This window comes from Amblyomma maculatum, chromosome 8 (genome assembly GCF_055883805.1).
Source record: "Amblyomma maculatum isolate TAMU_Amacu chromosome 8, ASM5588380v1, whole genome shotgun sequence".
NCBI lineage: Eukaryota > Metazoa > Arthropoda > Arachnida > Ixodida > Ixodidae > Amblyomma > Amblyomma maculatum.
In genome coordinates this window covers 53,660,707-53,676,581 of record NC_139351.1, presented here as the reverse complement: position 1 = coordinate 53,676,581, position 15,875 = coordinate 53,660,707, and the positions used below count along the sequence as shown (strand labels likewise).

The 15,875-nt window shown below is 44.4% G+C and overlaps 1 pseudogene; it reads left to right on the top strand.

Moving 5' to 3' along the window:
* The first annotated feature begins 12,052 nt into the window (after positions 1 to 12,052).
* LOC146181177 (uncharacterized) lies at positions 12,053 to 13,002 on the top strand (annotated as a pseudogene).
* The last annotated feature ends 2,873 nt before the right edge of the window (positions 13,003 to 15,875 follow it).

Here is a 15,875-nt window from a genome sequence, read left to right as displayed (position 1 = left end):
TTCGGAACGGCAGGCTTGTTATGCCAGCTTTTCCATACTAACCCCTCCCCCCACCTCCCTTTGTTACGTACCTCGAATCATGAGGAATTGTATTGCCATATAAGATTTAATCATCTATCATAAGGTTTCTCATAGTAATTCTTTTTGAGCTTGTGTTCTGTAGGTATTGATGAACACGAAATAACTGTTAATATGTGATTGTTGCTAGTATCGCACCTTTCGCTGTCCTCCCATGTTATAGTGCGTGTGTGTGTATATATAAGTACCAATGTGTGGGGAAGACAATAAATTCCCTTTACTCTCCATGTGCAGTGATACTCAAAACGTTTTTTAGCGTAGCATCAAGAGGCAGTTTAGGCGGTGTTTTAATATATGCTCGTCAATTTGTTGCTCTACAGAATTCAACAAGGTTGACGACTGGGCAAGTTAGTAAGGGTTCACTTAGAGCTCATATTTAACCAGCCCTTGGCTGGCTAAATATGAGCTCAACAGAATATACTTTGCATTTGCACTGATACTCAAACCTGCTTTTTCCACTAGTGCGTGTGTTTAAGAGTAGCATCAAGAGGCAGTTTAGGTGGCTTTTTCATATCTGCTTAACAATTTGTTGCTCTCCAGGACTATCTATGCCTGAAGAACTTAAGAAATCATGAAATGATAAGGCAGGCTGATTGCAGTAGTATATATTGATATAGCATTTTAATGCTGTGCCAGATGCCTAAAATTTTGGCAGATATTTTAAACTTCATCATATATATTTTTTCGATAGAAGCTGTATGCAGAAGACGTAAAGAAACGTACTAGCGAATAACCACTGCAAAAAGCTTAAAGCCATTTCTTACCATTGCACTGATATTCAAAACTGTTTTTCACTAGCGCGTGTTTTCGACCGTGGCAACAAGAGGCCGTATAGGCAGTGCTTTTGTATCTGCTTAACATTTTGTTGATTTGCAGCGCTAGCTTTTAGTATAATATGGAAATAAAAGTTTTGATAAAGACCATTATATTGAAATTCGATTGTTCGAAATTTGTATTGTACATCAATTGTATAATTTTGCAAAATTGTAAAATATTGTTTACCGTGCTAGGATCGTACAGCATTGCGGAATTGTACTGAATTGTATTGTGCTAGACCTATAGCTAGCACATCTGTGTCTTTATCAGTTCAGGAACGTTTTGTATGTTTGTGAAAATTGTTTTGTGCAAATGAAACGCATCTTTGTAATTACATGTGTGAAGTCCTTAGGCAAAGCGGAAGTGATAGGCAGCATGACTAAAGTAGGATATAATTATATCGGGTTGCAACAATTCAAAATCTGAACACCTTCTTGGTTTCTGTGCACAATTCTACTGATCTGTCGGAATAGTGAAATGATAAGGCAGCGTGATTAGTGCTGCCTATGGTTTTTATTTTTTATTTATCTCTTGTTTAGTCCTTGTAGTGACAAATTAGAGAAGTGTGGTTAAGTCTAGGTAAGAATGGTTGTGCTAGAGTTCGAATTAGGGGGCTATTTTGTAAAGAAAATGCCGGAATGTATCTACAGGCTGCATTTCAGCTTTTGGTCATCAGTGTTTCGTTAATCGAGGCATAGGGACGTTCCAGTTGCATGGTTATTATAAGATGATTTTCATTAATTCTCGTGCGTCGTTGTAGAAAGTCCTACATAGAAATATTAGGTGTGATTATGCTTTTTATATTATTGCCTCCGATAAAGACATTGCGAATGTATAAGATCGTTGGGCTTCTCTGAGAAAACTAGTCTGGCGCAAACAATTTCCGCTATGGGCCACCTATTAGGCCAATGACGTGCCCACCGCAATTCAGTTTGAATAGGGTAAGAAGGCCAATTGTCAAAGAGTAGACAATATCCCACTAATTCGATACTGGTGCTTGAACGACTTTTGTTTTGCTTTTGCATATCCCCGTCTATACTGCCACCTAATTTACCATATTGCTACCACTGTGAGTATTGTTATTAACAGACCGCAAGCCACTGCCAGATCAGCTTGCATTTATCACAACTTTGACCGACTGTCAACAGTTAATAATTATATTTATTATTCAGGCGCCACTCGCTGGTTCGTACTCTCAGATACAGTTGGAGCGTCTAGGGGTTGCTGTTTCTATCTGAAATTAGACGCTCTTCCCTTGTGCAAAAATCTTAGCTAGAACCGAACTGCCTGTAGTAAGACAGAGAAGTGGCCGTTTATTTCCCTGCTTTCACCGACTCAAGTCAAAAAAGGGGTAAAGTTAGCAAACCAAATAAACTTTATACAGCAGGGCCCAATACACAGTAATTTACACTGATACTTATAAAACACTGACATTAAGCTCCCTAAAAGCAAGTCATGAAACTAAAGAGGCTCTAATACAAAGAGCCAAATTGGTCCTCCGGAGAATTGCGCTGTTGTCCTCCCGTACGCTCGCGCCGCTGCCTTGCAGAAACGCGGGTTGAACTCAGGAAACGAGCAGTAGCACTTGACTCACTACAACACGAGCTGGCATCTCCGCTGGTATGTCATAGCTGTCTCCGAGTAATGAGATGAGGGGTATGCTAGGTGCGCGTGAAAAGCAGTCATCTCCTAGGTTCTGTAAGCATCTACGAGAAGCAGCGCGCGCTTCCCTCCCACCGGCTTAAAAAAGATGTGCTCCGAATTCCTGACAACGACACGTCGATGTAACCAACATGAACAATGGCCGTTACTTTGCCACCTGAGTGCTCCTGTACGGTCCTGCGCGGTGGTACCGGAGCACACGTTTAAAGCAAAGTTTCTTCACAACCTGCAGCTTGTTTATGCCAACAGAACATGCGCCAGTACGCAGTATTCCTGCAGTGGGATAATACAGGCGTAGCACAGAAAGACTACCAATTATTAAGTACACACATTGTTATTGCTACTACTGTCATCATTATGAATAAATTTAGCATCATTATTACCGATACCGCTTTTATTGTCACTTTCTGCAAATGCGTTGCAACTCTTATCCCTGCTTTCTAATGTGCCGTCCTTCATCGCTACTCTCCTCGTTATAGCTAATTGCCGGGTCAATTCCATCGCTACTATCATGCATATGCTAGAAAAGAAATTACTTATATCACGCGCCTGGCGCGCAATGCTGGTTTCCGCGTTAGGTTGGTGATCGAGGTATAGTGGTTTGATACCTGTTGGATAGTTTCTTTCTTATGGGTAAATTTGTGCACACATTTCACTTCCGTCCACTTCAACTAGTTTGGTTTGGTTTACGAAATTTAAACCCTCAAAGCGACACAGCCTACGGGAGGCGCCATTCTGAAGGGCTTCGAAAATTTCTACTCGCGCGTTTTTTAAGCGTGCACTGACTTCACGCAGAATACGGGTGTCTTGTTTTTCGCCTCAACCAAAAAGCAGCCGCTATTCGATCCCTCGTGTTTGGGGACAGCAGTCGAAGTGCCCTACAACTTCAGCTGCCACTGAGGAGCGCCCAGAAGAATCTTGCGGCTTTAAGTACCAAAGCATTAATATCGGGATCGCAGAATAGAAAGTAGATTATGTTGTAGGAAAAAGTTCTTTGTTTTCACCTTTTTACAGGTTCAGGCCACATTCCAACCGCATATCTATTTAGGATACCTAACTATTTTTCATTCTGGAATGGGTACCTTTTACTGATAATGAAGTCCAGAAGGAGATCTATTCCTTGCAAACACACTTGCTTAGCTTCCTACTCCCTTTCACCACAGGTGAAAGATGAGATGATTACCCCGTCTTAACAACACAATCCGCTATCTAAAACGGTTTTCCGTATGAAGCTCCAGACCATATACTATGATGCAAAACTAATCTAGATGTTTGTTATTGACAACATTGTTACACTTCGTCTTCGTCTTCGCTTAACATATGTTACGCGAAGACGAAGACAAAGTGTAACAATGGTAATAACTTGTTTGAAATCAACAAGATATCTTGTTCCCTTACCTTAAGAAATTTGTCTCACTTTGCAGTAATTATACTTTCTAAATCGTGGATAACTGATGCCTGTGACGTTTTGTAATGAAACAATAGAGAATATGTTCAGAGAAAATAGGAGGTGCTAAGGTGTTCCTCTGTGTCTTTTTATTAGCGATAAACTTTGTTGTCAAAATATCGGTTACCTAAATACTATTACGGGAGGCTATGGAGCACGGTGTGTAAGAAATGATAACTTTCTTTTTTCTTTATTATATCGTCCACGTTTTTCTGCATCACGCGAATTCTCGATGATATGGAGCAGCTATACAAGTATGGAATTGCTATAATTACTGCGCGTTTAGGCGGCGATATGGAACACGGATATGGAACAGAACCCTCCAGTTAAAGTAGGCTGTTAGTTCGCGAACAATATATGCTAGTCAACGTAAGTACTGAACCAGATTCTATTACATTTTCATCAGTTCTGTATCAATAGTAATGTTTATCCCGAATGTTTAGTGCCTGCAGGAATGATGCGTACAGCGCTCACTAATCAGCTTCCGCCTTATGTAACGTGTAGTCAGAAATTCACGTTGACTTATAAGAAAGAACATATAAGCACCAATCTAATCAGTGTATTTTTGCACTAAGACGTAATTAATTTCGGACGCAAATCCTGTCTGAAAACTACGAGTAAGATGTTTCACGTGGTATTGGGAATGAAGCATTCAGTTGTTGAAGAATATATTTACGTCCATTTGTAAGCGCGGCTTCCCACATATAGTGCAAACAACAAAAAGGCTCGAAACAGTTGAATGACTTCAGCTACGCTGGAAATGAGTTCTGAAAATTTTTTTTTTGATACTGCGAAAACCAGTGAATAAAACATTCTTCCCGTCTCTAAATATAAGCGTTATAAATTAAGTTCTATGCTGAAAAAAGTCTGGAATACTTACTGGAACAATACGTTGGATGGCGGAAGCCATCAGTAAAATTATGTATTAAACTGAGAAAACCGCTAAATCATACATCGAAGAATGCACTTTAGCTTTGTCGGTTGATGGGGTCATGTAATCCGAGAGAGAAGTGGCGAATTATTTCAAATAATTTCAATTATTTCGAAGAATTTTTTTTGTTACAATTCTAGACAGTGCACATGACCACACTGAAATTTAAAACATTTGAAGCTCTATGGTTCATAACATTTTTTACTCGTTTTCATCAATGTAATTGCAGTTCTAGGTGTTAGAAAATGAGAAATAGTGAAGATACATATATTTAAACATATCCATTTTTTCATGCACTCGCCATACGCCAACTTACATATTCAACTCAGTCTTATGCCCTACACTAACCTGCATATTCAATCTCTCTAGGAGAACTCGAATTTTCCTCACGGCAAAAAAGAAAGCTAAAGTGGTCCAGGTCCACAAAAGTACGGGAAATATTCTTGCCAATTACAGGCCAGAGCATATTCTCCCAGTTGTCTATAAGGGTTTAGAAAAAGTATTATGTTGTTACGAGTGGAAATCACGCAAAGATGGGTAACACCACTCTGAAATCGATGGGCACCGCTTAGCCGCACAACTCAACAGTGAGCGGCGTCTTCGACCACACAGTCAACACTTCTTTCTTCACTTGCTGAATTCCAGCATGATACACCCCATTACATTCCCCCCGCAGCAGGAGCACAGTCCCAGTGCGTTCTAGGTAAACGAAGCAGGGCATGAATAATATGACTAGAGTCGTGTCAAATGCACAATGTCGGAAGCTTGTGATACAGAAGACTTCGGGTTCAAAGCTTCGATTTCGTATGTGACGTCGGGGACTCGGCGCAAGATACGGTAGGGGCCTGTGTAGCGGGATAGAAGTTTTTCGGTTACCTGCCGACGTTGCCCATTACGTTAAAGTCTGACGCGGATGACAGCGATGCTAAACGCAGTAGCGAGTTTCGTTTACTGGCGCTATTGCGGCCAGGCGACGCAAATCGGGTGCTTCACGTTAGTGGGGAGCGGTACCGATTGCTTGATGACTGCTCTGCGCAAGTAATAAATTTTTTCTGGTATTTTAGTAGGACGGGATCATGGGGCGATAATGAGGACACCTCGCAGGCCAGAGACTCTACGCGCAGTGGATTAAAATGTGACTGGCCTCACTCCAATGAAAGCACAGCGGGCAGTTGTTGAACATCCTCCAGGCGTCGCATTTCCTATAGCTGCAAGGCCATTTGTAGGCTTGGAGAGCTGTCTCCACAGAGCGAGGTTCAGAAGGAGCTTGTTCATGTCTTAGGCAGTTTGGAGGGTCGCGTTGGGGTTCAGGATGCAGTGCGGCAGCGGCAGCGGCATAGTTAACGGCTTGGTATTGTTGAATTGTATTTGTCAACGTATGCAATTCCCAAGCATCTGCTGCACTTCATCACGGACAATGTCCGTGATGAAGTGCACGCAGGGCTGTTGGGACAAAAGGTAAACATAGGTGTACGTAAGGTCCCGCAAGAAATGTATAATGGTCGCCATATCCAGGGAAGCTGCGCTGAGTTGTATAGAGCCAATTCTACCGCCGAAGCCGGGCGTTGAGGGTCAATAATGTCTTAAACGGGGTTAGTTCGTTTTTGGTATTAATTAAACGAGGGGGCTAACTTGACAAAACAAACAAAAGGAATGAAAAAAAATTACACGACACTGCGCTTTGTGTCTCGTGTCGTGTAATTATTTGATTCCGCTTGGTTAATTAAAGACTGTTACGCACGAATGAGGTCTGAGATTAAAAAAGCTTTTCATTCACCGTATTTTGAGGTTGACTGTTTCCTGTGGTAAATTATTTTGTGAATTACCCTTCACTGACATGAATGAAAACGATGATTGTCTTGCTTTTCTGTTCAATAAATTGCATGGTTATGAACTTGCCGCTCTTTCACGCGTTTTTCTTTTCGCGAGTTACCTCATTTTTCTTGGGCGTTAGTCATTATTTATAAGCTCTGAAATTTAAGATTACAGTCCCGTGGAAGGCATTTTAGCTATCAAACAGTAGTTACGGCTTACCGAGCAAATATTTGAAGTGTGCTTCTATTCTCTTCTCATTTTTTATCTCATGCAGCATGTGCATTTTCGCACATAATAAAAACCGTTAATGTTCTCCGCGAAATAAGTGAAACAAATTTAAAGACCGAAAAGTGCTGCCTAAATATTTGGCCCAGCTTGACAAGTATGCTTTCGATTTTAGTCTGTTTTTTCTCCAGTTTCTGTGTAATATTTTTTTTATATTTGTCTTATGAATACTGCACGTTATATTAAAGACTATGCCTTGATTTCGTGGCAAATATATGTTTCTGTGCCTAGAAGCTTTAAGCTGAGTCTGTACTTGTAATTAGATCCTGTGGTAATTTTTGCTCTCGGCATCTTTCGTTAAGCCATGTTAAACCAAAAATGCTTAGTACACAGACGCTAAGGTTACTTTCTTAGTTCCCAATATGATTTGTTTAATTGTTACAGCCGTGCAGTACGTTCGGTAGAGCCGGGTCAAAGGGTAATATGGGAGGTTTGGCAGCAGTCACATACACTGTTACGTTGAATGAAATTTCATAATTACAAAGATTACGCTGCTGTGATGAGTTTTGTTTAATTTTCGCTGGATTCGGCGATACATTTCGCGTGGCTGTGACGTCGTTAATATACATGGCACCATGATGTCGCAAAGCTGACATTCAGATGGTTACAAAGGCAGTGAATTGATGCTAGTTTTTTTACGTTTTCGCCCTGTTCTTGCAGTATTAGGTATTAAAGATGTAAGTGGAATATTCCAAGTTAACATGTCACGCTTTCTAGGCCCTCTTGTGCTTTCAAGGCGCCATCCAGCACAGTTCAGGCAATGCTTTGTGAACAGAAGAAAACTTCATAAGTAAAGTGCATCGGAACCCTGCGTTTCCCTGTTTCCGGTAAGAAGTGGGCATAAATCCTGGCGCCGCGCACAAACACGATGCCGCTGCAGTACCATGCAAAGCGTACCACCTTACTCGGCAGCAAAAAACATGACACGTGGTGGCAGTGTGCGCTCCGTTGTTGCGAAATTGAGCGAACATAACAGCATTTGTCAAGGCCGCTAGCAAACACGTCTCATAACTGACGCAAATCGACGTATTTTTTGCAATAGGCATTTGGGCCGTTTACAGACCGTAAATGTGCCGTTAAGTTAAGAATAAAAATCATTCTCAATTGCATTCAGGCTACCACCTGTATAAGCTTGGTTCTTCTTAGGGTAAAATGTTACCCCAGACCTTTCGTTCTAAATCGAGCCTCGGTAGGCAGCATGTTAGAGGACAAGTCATTTGCTCTGGTTTGGGTGGGTTCGTGCTGGGGGGGGGGGGGAGGGGGAGTGGTTCCTGGACGACTACAAAAACCTACAAGTGCTTCGCGCAGCGCAGATACAATCTCTGAACATTTATTAGAGTTGTGTCTACTTTATGTTGTTCCCAGGATGGGGCAAGCTGGTTAAAAAACAACTACCCTGACACATGATAGTGATTGGTGAAAATTGGAATGTCCGAGGAAAACCTCATCACGTCGCAACTATTTATGCGAGTAGAGACGACCACAGCAAAATAAAACCTGTCGAGTCGGCTTATGAGCGAGCCGCTTCGCCATGTGGCAACGAACTCGTCATTATGTATTTCAGCCTATGCTTCCCTGAAATCAAATAGGCGTATACGCTCCTTTAGTGGGCGAGCTCCGAAATATGATATTCACTGTTTTCGGCCACTGATGTCTGTGTACGGGCCCCCCGAACCGCTACAATCCCGAACAAGAAAACTAGTGTAAATGCTGGACAAGAAATTATCAGGAGAACGAAAACTCACAGGAAAATGAATTCGTTCTAAAACATGTAATATGTTCACAGTTAACAGTTGAAATCGCAACGTTAACAGTCTAAATAAATTGTTAACGACAGTCCATCGTATCCAAAGTGACAGTGGGTCCTTTTATGTAGTCGAACAGAATTTCGACTGCACACATAAAAGAATCTGCTAACGTAAAAAAGGCACAAACACTAAAATGGGAACTAAACAATTCTCTCAAGGGCAACTAAAATTGCACTCTCGAAGAAAAAGAAGATCAACGTTGCGTGCCCTGCAGAGTTCATGATCTCCCCCTGCTTGCTTGGCTTCTAAGCCACCGGAACATTCATACAGAAAATGTACTGCCCCTGTTGTAAGAATGGCCACGACTAATATTTTAAAACAAAAGAAAAGGAAAAAAATAACTGCCATTGTGACTACTGGGAGTTGTACCCTGACTTTATCAGAGCCCTGGGGAGATTGTGGGGTACCGCTTTCTGAGGAGCTGTCAGTGTCCCACGAAGCAGGACGTATTCGTTTCGTAGCCTGCGCTTCATTGTCCGATGTGCTATCACCATTGATCGGACCGGTGACCTTGTTAAGTGGGTTTTGCAGGTTCATCCTACCTCATGGCTGGCAGGTCTGCTCATTCAGGAACTCGCCATAATCAACAGCATTGGCGGGTGTGGTCTACAGTTTGAAGGTCTTTGTCTTGGGTTAGAGTTCCCAGAGCTTGAGATGGCAGCGTCCTCATTGAGAGGCAAGCTGGGTTCACGTGCTAACAAGAGCATATCTACAAAATTGTGTGAAGATTCGCACATCTCATTGTTGAAGGTATAAAAAGAAGGGACATCAAGTTGCGTGGCATTCTGTTTTTCATTCCGCAGCTCCACCAGCGAGCTTGCGTTTGTTGTTACGGTGTCGGTATTTGAGCCATTCAGAGTGTCTTTTCTCGGTTGCGGAGCTGGAGCTGGCGCCAAACAATCTCAGGAGTGCATTGTTTACTTGTAGCTGCTGCCGCAATGACTTCGATTGTGCCCAATCGGTTGTGGCATGGACACCTGCACACCATTGGCACGGTTCTGCTCATCCTTCTGTGTTGTGGCAGAAGACGTTGCAGCGTGAACAGCGGCGTGTCGCGATCTCCTTTCCGATGTGGCCTTCAAAGAGACTCCTCGAGATACTATCTGCGCCCCTAGGTAGTCGCAGATTACTTTGAAACCTTGGACAAACAAGTTTGGGACGGGCTTATTCGTCACCACTTTAGCTACTCGGATACCAGTGCCGATACCTGTTCGACCCTTGAAGGCTAGTTTATGACTTGTACGTTTCCATGGGCTGAGGGCGCTACTTCGAGGGATACATCACCTACCCACAGTTGCACACTTACGGCTGACAAATGTTTATGGACATTCGTTCACTAGAGGTACGGAAACAATGTTCACAAAATAGGGCCTCGGTTCTGCATACTGAAATTAGCACTGCTCTAGCAGCATCAGCTGAAACCTTTATACCTCCCACATGCTGGAGGAAGACTGCGGGAGAACCGGTTATGACTTCTAGAGCGTCTGAAGAAGCAGTGCGCCATGTTTGGTGGTGTGGCGAATGATATCCAGATGCTGCTCTGCAGACCTGGAACCTAGGGTGTCTCGACGCGCACGGCCACCGCCACTACTCCGTGGCGTGAATCGACATCCTTTCAGAGGGTTTATGCCACCAACGCGAGATGAAGCGCCACATTTGCTCTCAGTCCGTGTTCCGCCTGCATTAAGTTTCACGTGCGGCGCGGCGTCGTCATAAATGGTATATTGAAAAATACTATAGTATATTTTGTTTTTCGTGGCTTTTGGATCGAATGTTAAAGTTCTTGCGAAATATCCTCTTCTTATAACATTTGACATGCTTTGCTGTAATTCGTTTTAAGGTTCGCTTTCATTTTTCATAACACTGCCATTTATATAAATGGTGCATGGTGCCAACCTGGGTGCAAACAATTATTCACTTAGGTACCTGACTTTCTACAGCTGGTTGCAACCCAAATTTGAAAGAGTGCCCAATTATTATTCAGTTAGGTATCTGACATTTTACAGCTGGTTGCAATCCAACTGTGAAAGAGTACATGCCCATCAAGCACGGCAGAGACCCACAAACTATTCGAGCTCACCTATTGTGAAGGCGCTGCATCCGATCGCCTAGCACATGCCAGCCACCTACATTGTCGCCTCCACATCATTAAACTCTTTATGCATCAATGCCGCAAACTATATTATTGTTGGTTACAGCAGCGTCATTGCAGTATCCTAACGAACGTTGCTATAGGAAGATTCTTGTATAATATTTCAATCTATATTTTACTAACTACAAGATGCTTGAAGTGAATGGGTTTCGGCAACGACGCGTATGCTGCCTATTTTGTGCCATACTTTTCTATATAAGCAATCAACCTAATTTATACTTCTTGTAGTAGGGTCTGTGTTTTCATGTTAGTTTTTACAGATATCATACGAGAAAAATCGGAAACGGCCATTTCTTGTCACAAAGGCTACACTGAGGTGTGGTTGCCGGATTTGTGATATCGGGAGGGTGGAAAGAAGTTGTTGTTCTATTAGCCAGCCCACACTTTGCAGCCAGGCACTGTTCCCCTCTCAGCCCACTCTCTGAACCCGCGTATGCCTAGCCAACCCAAACCAAGTGCCTCTCAAGCGTTTCTCCTCTGTTAATTGCTTACTTACCAAGGGGTCACTCATCGATGTTATATTACTATAAAACGCACGCTTTTTGAGTAAGCAGTACACAATTGGTCGTTGTGCAGGACGAACCTGCAGCTTGTATATCATTGTTGGAAATAGTGTTGGTCAGTTTGTTTAGTATATAGTGTGTATATAAGTATGTAACCTCAGTTTTTTGGAGTTGCAATAAACTTATCTTCAATGTCTTTGCCTGAAGTACTTATACAGTAATTAAAAGATAAGTCAAAGTAATTGAACTAGGATATAGCCTCTGAATCATGTGCTGGATTCCTAACTAAACTTTCGGTGAAAATGTTATAAAGTTTATCTTATTTATTTTTTACGATAGACGCTGTATGCAGTGGGCGGAATGAAATGTACTGGCGAATAACGTACTACTGTTAGAGGCTTAAAGCAATTTCTTGCCATCAGCTCATACAAAACTATTTTTGAACTAGCGTGTGCTACTGTACGCGGCATGAAGAGGCAGTTGTGGCGGTGCTTTCGTATCTACTTAATCATTTCCCCTCTGTCCAGACTGCTTCCGCAATTGGTGAACTGCACGGCCGGATTAGCGTTGCCGTTACTCTGCCCGACCAGGACCAGATCATGGAGCATCAAGGCGGACCCTGGATTCCGCCCACCAGATCGTCCAGGGGGTCCGCCTGTCAGCAACCCACCCAGGCACCACTGCGTTTCGCCGTGGGAGCCAGGGCTCCGCTCCGTCATCTGATGGCGTACGCCACCCCACCTCCGAAAGCGAATTGCTTCATTTTTGAAGCACCAGAGGGCAGCACGGTCGACGAAATCATCGATGCCCTTGAATCCGAGACCGGCGTAGCCGGAGACAAGTCCCTCCAACATATCGGAGGAGCCAAGTTCGCTGTAGCGGCGTCTTCTGATAGCGCAGCATCGAAGATCAAGACCAAAGGAAGCATTCTCATCAATGGTGTTTCAGTCCCAATAGCAAGTGTTGGCCCCAAAATTGTCCACATGTCTATTTTCCGAGTGCCTCTGTGGGTGTCCGATGCAACGATTGCTGCAGTGATGTCAGCGTACGGTAACGTCCAGAATGTACACGAACCGGTCTTTAAAGGACGCCCCGGCGTTGGCACAGGAATCAGAGTAGTCAAAATAGAAATTAAGAAGCCCATCCCCAATTTCCTTTCAGTTCAAGGTCGCACGGTGATTTGTGATTATCGGGGCGTTCAGAAGGTTTGTTCCAAGTGCCGCCTGTCAGGCCACATCGGAAGAGACTGCCACACTCCCCGCTGTTGAAGGTGCGGTATTTTCAGACATGCCACCGAGGGGTGCGAAGAACCGTGCCGCAGGTGCGGTGGACACCACGCAACTGTTGACTGCGTGCGGCCAAGGTCTTTTGCGGCGGCAGCGGCCTCCGAGGAACATAGAGCGCGCTCTCCAGCAGTAGAGCGACCAGAAGTCAAAACCGGGGGCAGATTCAGTAGCAGCTTCCGACACGGAAGAACTCACCATAGACGAGAAAACCGACGATGAAGTTTCTGACATCAATAAGGGCACCATAGGTTCACCACAAGACTTCCCAGAACTTCCTTCCACATCATCTGACGAGTCGAGCGGAGACGCCAGCCGGAATATAGAGCAGCCGGATGACGCCGCTTCAACATCCAGTGACTCAACATTCCACTCCAGTGCAAGCAACACTTCGGACCTCACCGTGTTTCAACATACCCCGGTTGCACGTGGCTCCCGAGCGACAGGAGGCGACGGCTCGACGGGTCGACACAGCATGCCACAAAGTGTTCCATAGAACATTCGAGTGAACAGACTTGTGACTGACTCTCGGAAAATAGACTTGAAAAACCCACTCAACCTCCTCGTCGGATCACTCACGGGTGACAGCCTCATGGAGTGCGACCGCCGGACTGTGAAAAGGGGACATCCCGAGCCGGCAGACAGTGACGACTCGCCCAACTCGAATAAGCCCAACAAAATTCCCAGTGCCCAGGCGCAGTCTGGGCACGACTGTCCGTGGATAACAGTCTTTTATGTCCTTTTTTGCCTCCTTAGTTCAGAATATCCGTGTGCGCACTTTCATATTAACAATGGCAGCAATTCATCTCTTAACTCTGAATGCTCAGGGCTCAAGGAACCTGAACAAACAGAGGGAGATTGTAAACTTTGCCCGTGCTCGCAATGTGGATATTCTTTTCTTACAAGAGTGCAATTTTAGTTGTCCATATGATGTTCAATCTTTTTGTGATCGCTTTTGTGTTCATGCTTTTTTTACACTTACTGATTCACATATGTATGGTGTTGGAGTTGTTTTCCTTAAACCACATTTTCGTCGTGGTGCCCACTGCGTATATAGTTTCGATGGTCGCACCTTGGCTGCAGATTTCAATGTGCAAGGCAGACGTGTGCGCGCACTTGTGGTTTATGCTCCATCCCAGCGATCTTCCACCTCTGAGTTTTTCGATTCTTTGGATACTTTTTTGTTGGACAATTATCCCACCTTCATAGTTGGTGATTGTAACTGTGTTGAATCCTACTGCTAACAGCCCTTACAGGGATGTTAGCAGTAGGAGACAAGGTAGGCCCTATAGCGGGGCCCGAGCCTTAAAACAACTGGTACATAATTTCAAACTGAGAGATGCCTGGATAGAGTTGCACGGTGAAACGTTCGTTGCCACATGGCAACGAGGCAGGAATAAGAGTCGGCTAGACCGCTTTTGCTTCCCAGAGAATCTCATTAATTATGTCACTAGTTGTGAAGTCCTTACGTTCCCACCCGATGTTTCGCGCATCTCCGACCATTACCCAGTTTTAGTGACACTCCACTTAAATCACCCTGTCCCACCTAGGGAACAGTGGAAAATGGACATGACATTAGCCCACAACCCTCGAAGTGTAGCTTCCTTGAAAGAAGCCGTAGCAGGAACGTGCAGTCACGCTCCTCAACCGAGTAGCTGGGACGCTCTAAAGACCATATGGCGAACGGAGCTCATTAAAGCAGGTCGAAATAGAAGGGCACGTTTAACTGCCGAAATAAATGATACACTTCGTAGGGCACGCACTGTAAGACGGGGCGTGCCCCTCACGTTCACAATGCATGACTATCTAAACCAATTGCAAGCCCGCTATGAACTCTTACTTCGACTCAACTCCCGAACTGCGGCGCAGACATACATCAATGGAAGACCGATCGCAGACCCTTCTGTACTGCGCAGTCTTTGCTGTGGCTCGTTAGAATGTCGAGAGGTGATCCTTTCCTTCAGTTGCCGGACGGAACAGAGTCTGATCATGCTGATGACATTGAAGCCGTTTTTAGCAAGCACTTTACGCACTTATTTACAACAGAGTGAAGAGATTCTGCGAGCCAAAGTAGAACCATAAGCGATTTTTGCACAGGCATAGCCTGCATTCCTGAGGAGAGTCGAGATAGTCTGTGTGGCCCAGTCACCCTAGAGCAGCTGAACTTTACGCTCCAAGGGATGAATGCCTCTGCTGCCGCAGGCCCTGATGGGCTACCACTTATTTTCTACAAAACTTTCTTCACCGAAATACACGCCCACCTGCTATCAATGCTTAATGGACTCCTTACTGATGGGCTTCGGCCAGAATCATTTCGTGAAAGCAAAGTTATGCTCCTCCCGAAAAGTGGAGGCGTACCATCCGACCCGAAAGCATGGAGACCCATTTCATTACTCAATTCAGACTATAAAATACTTGCCGCCATACTGGCGCATCGCATATCATCCTGTCTCTCCGAACTGATAAGCAATGTCCAGACATGTTGTGTGCCGGAGCGCACAATTTTTTCTTCTTTAGCTCTAACCCGTGACCTCTTCACGTATGCCACACGCACGCAGGTCTCGGGCGTCTTTGTTTCCCTAGACCAAGAAAAAGCGTTCGATCGGGCAGAGCGAAACTATCTGTTTGAAGTACTAGAATGTTTTGGATTCCCTTCGGATCTGATCAATGTCCTAAGACTCCTGTACACAGACTTGGAAGCCAGTCTCGTGATTAACAATCGAATCAATGAACCCCTCCCCGTGAGCCACGGCATTCGACAAGGATGCCCATTGTCCTCGATCCCGTTTGTCCTTTGCATAGAACCCTTGCTCCACCGGATACAATGTTGCCAGTCAATACGGGGCTTTACCCTCCCAGGCCAAGGCGAGATCAAGGTTGCAGCTTATGCAGATGACGTATCCCTGTTCATCAGAGATATTGACAGTTACAGAGCCTTCCTGCAGCTCTTCCACACATATGGGCACCTGTCGGGAGCGCGTCTCAACCCAGCTAAAAGCCAAGCTCTCAGCTTTGGGTCTTTTAGGGGTGACTTCCCAGACAGAGTGTAGTTTGTAGATGCTGTCAAAGTCCTGGGCGTCACGTTTTTGGCGTCC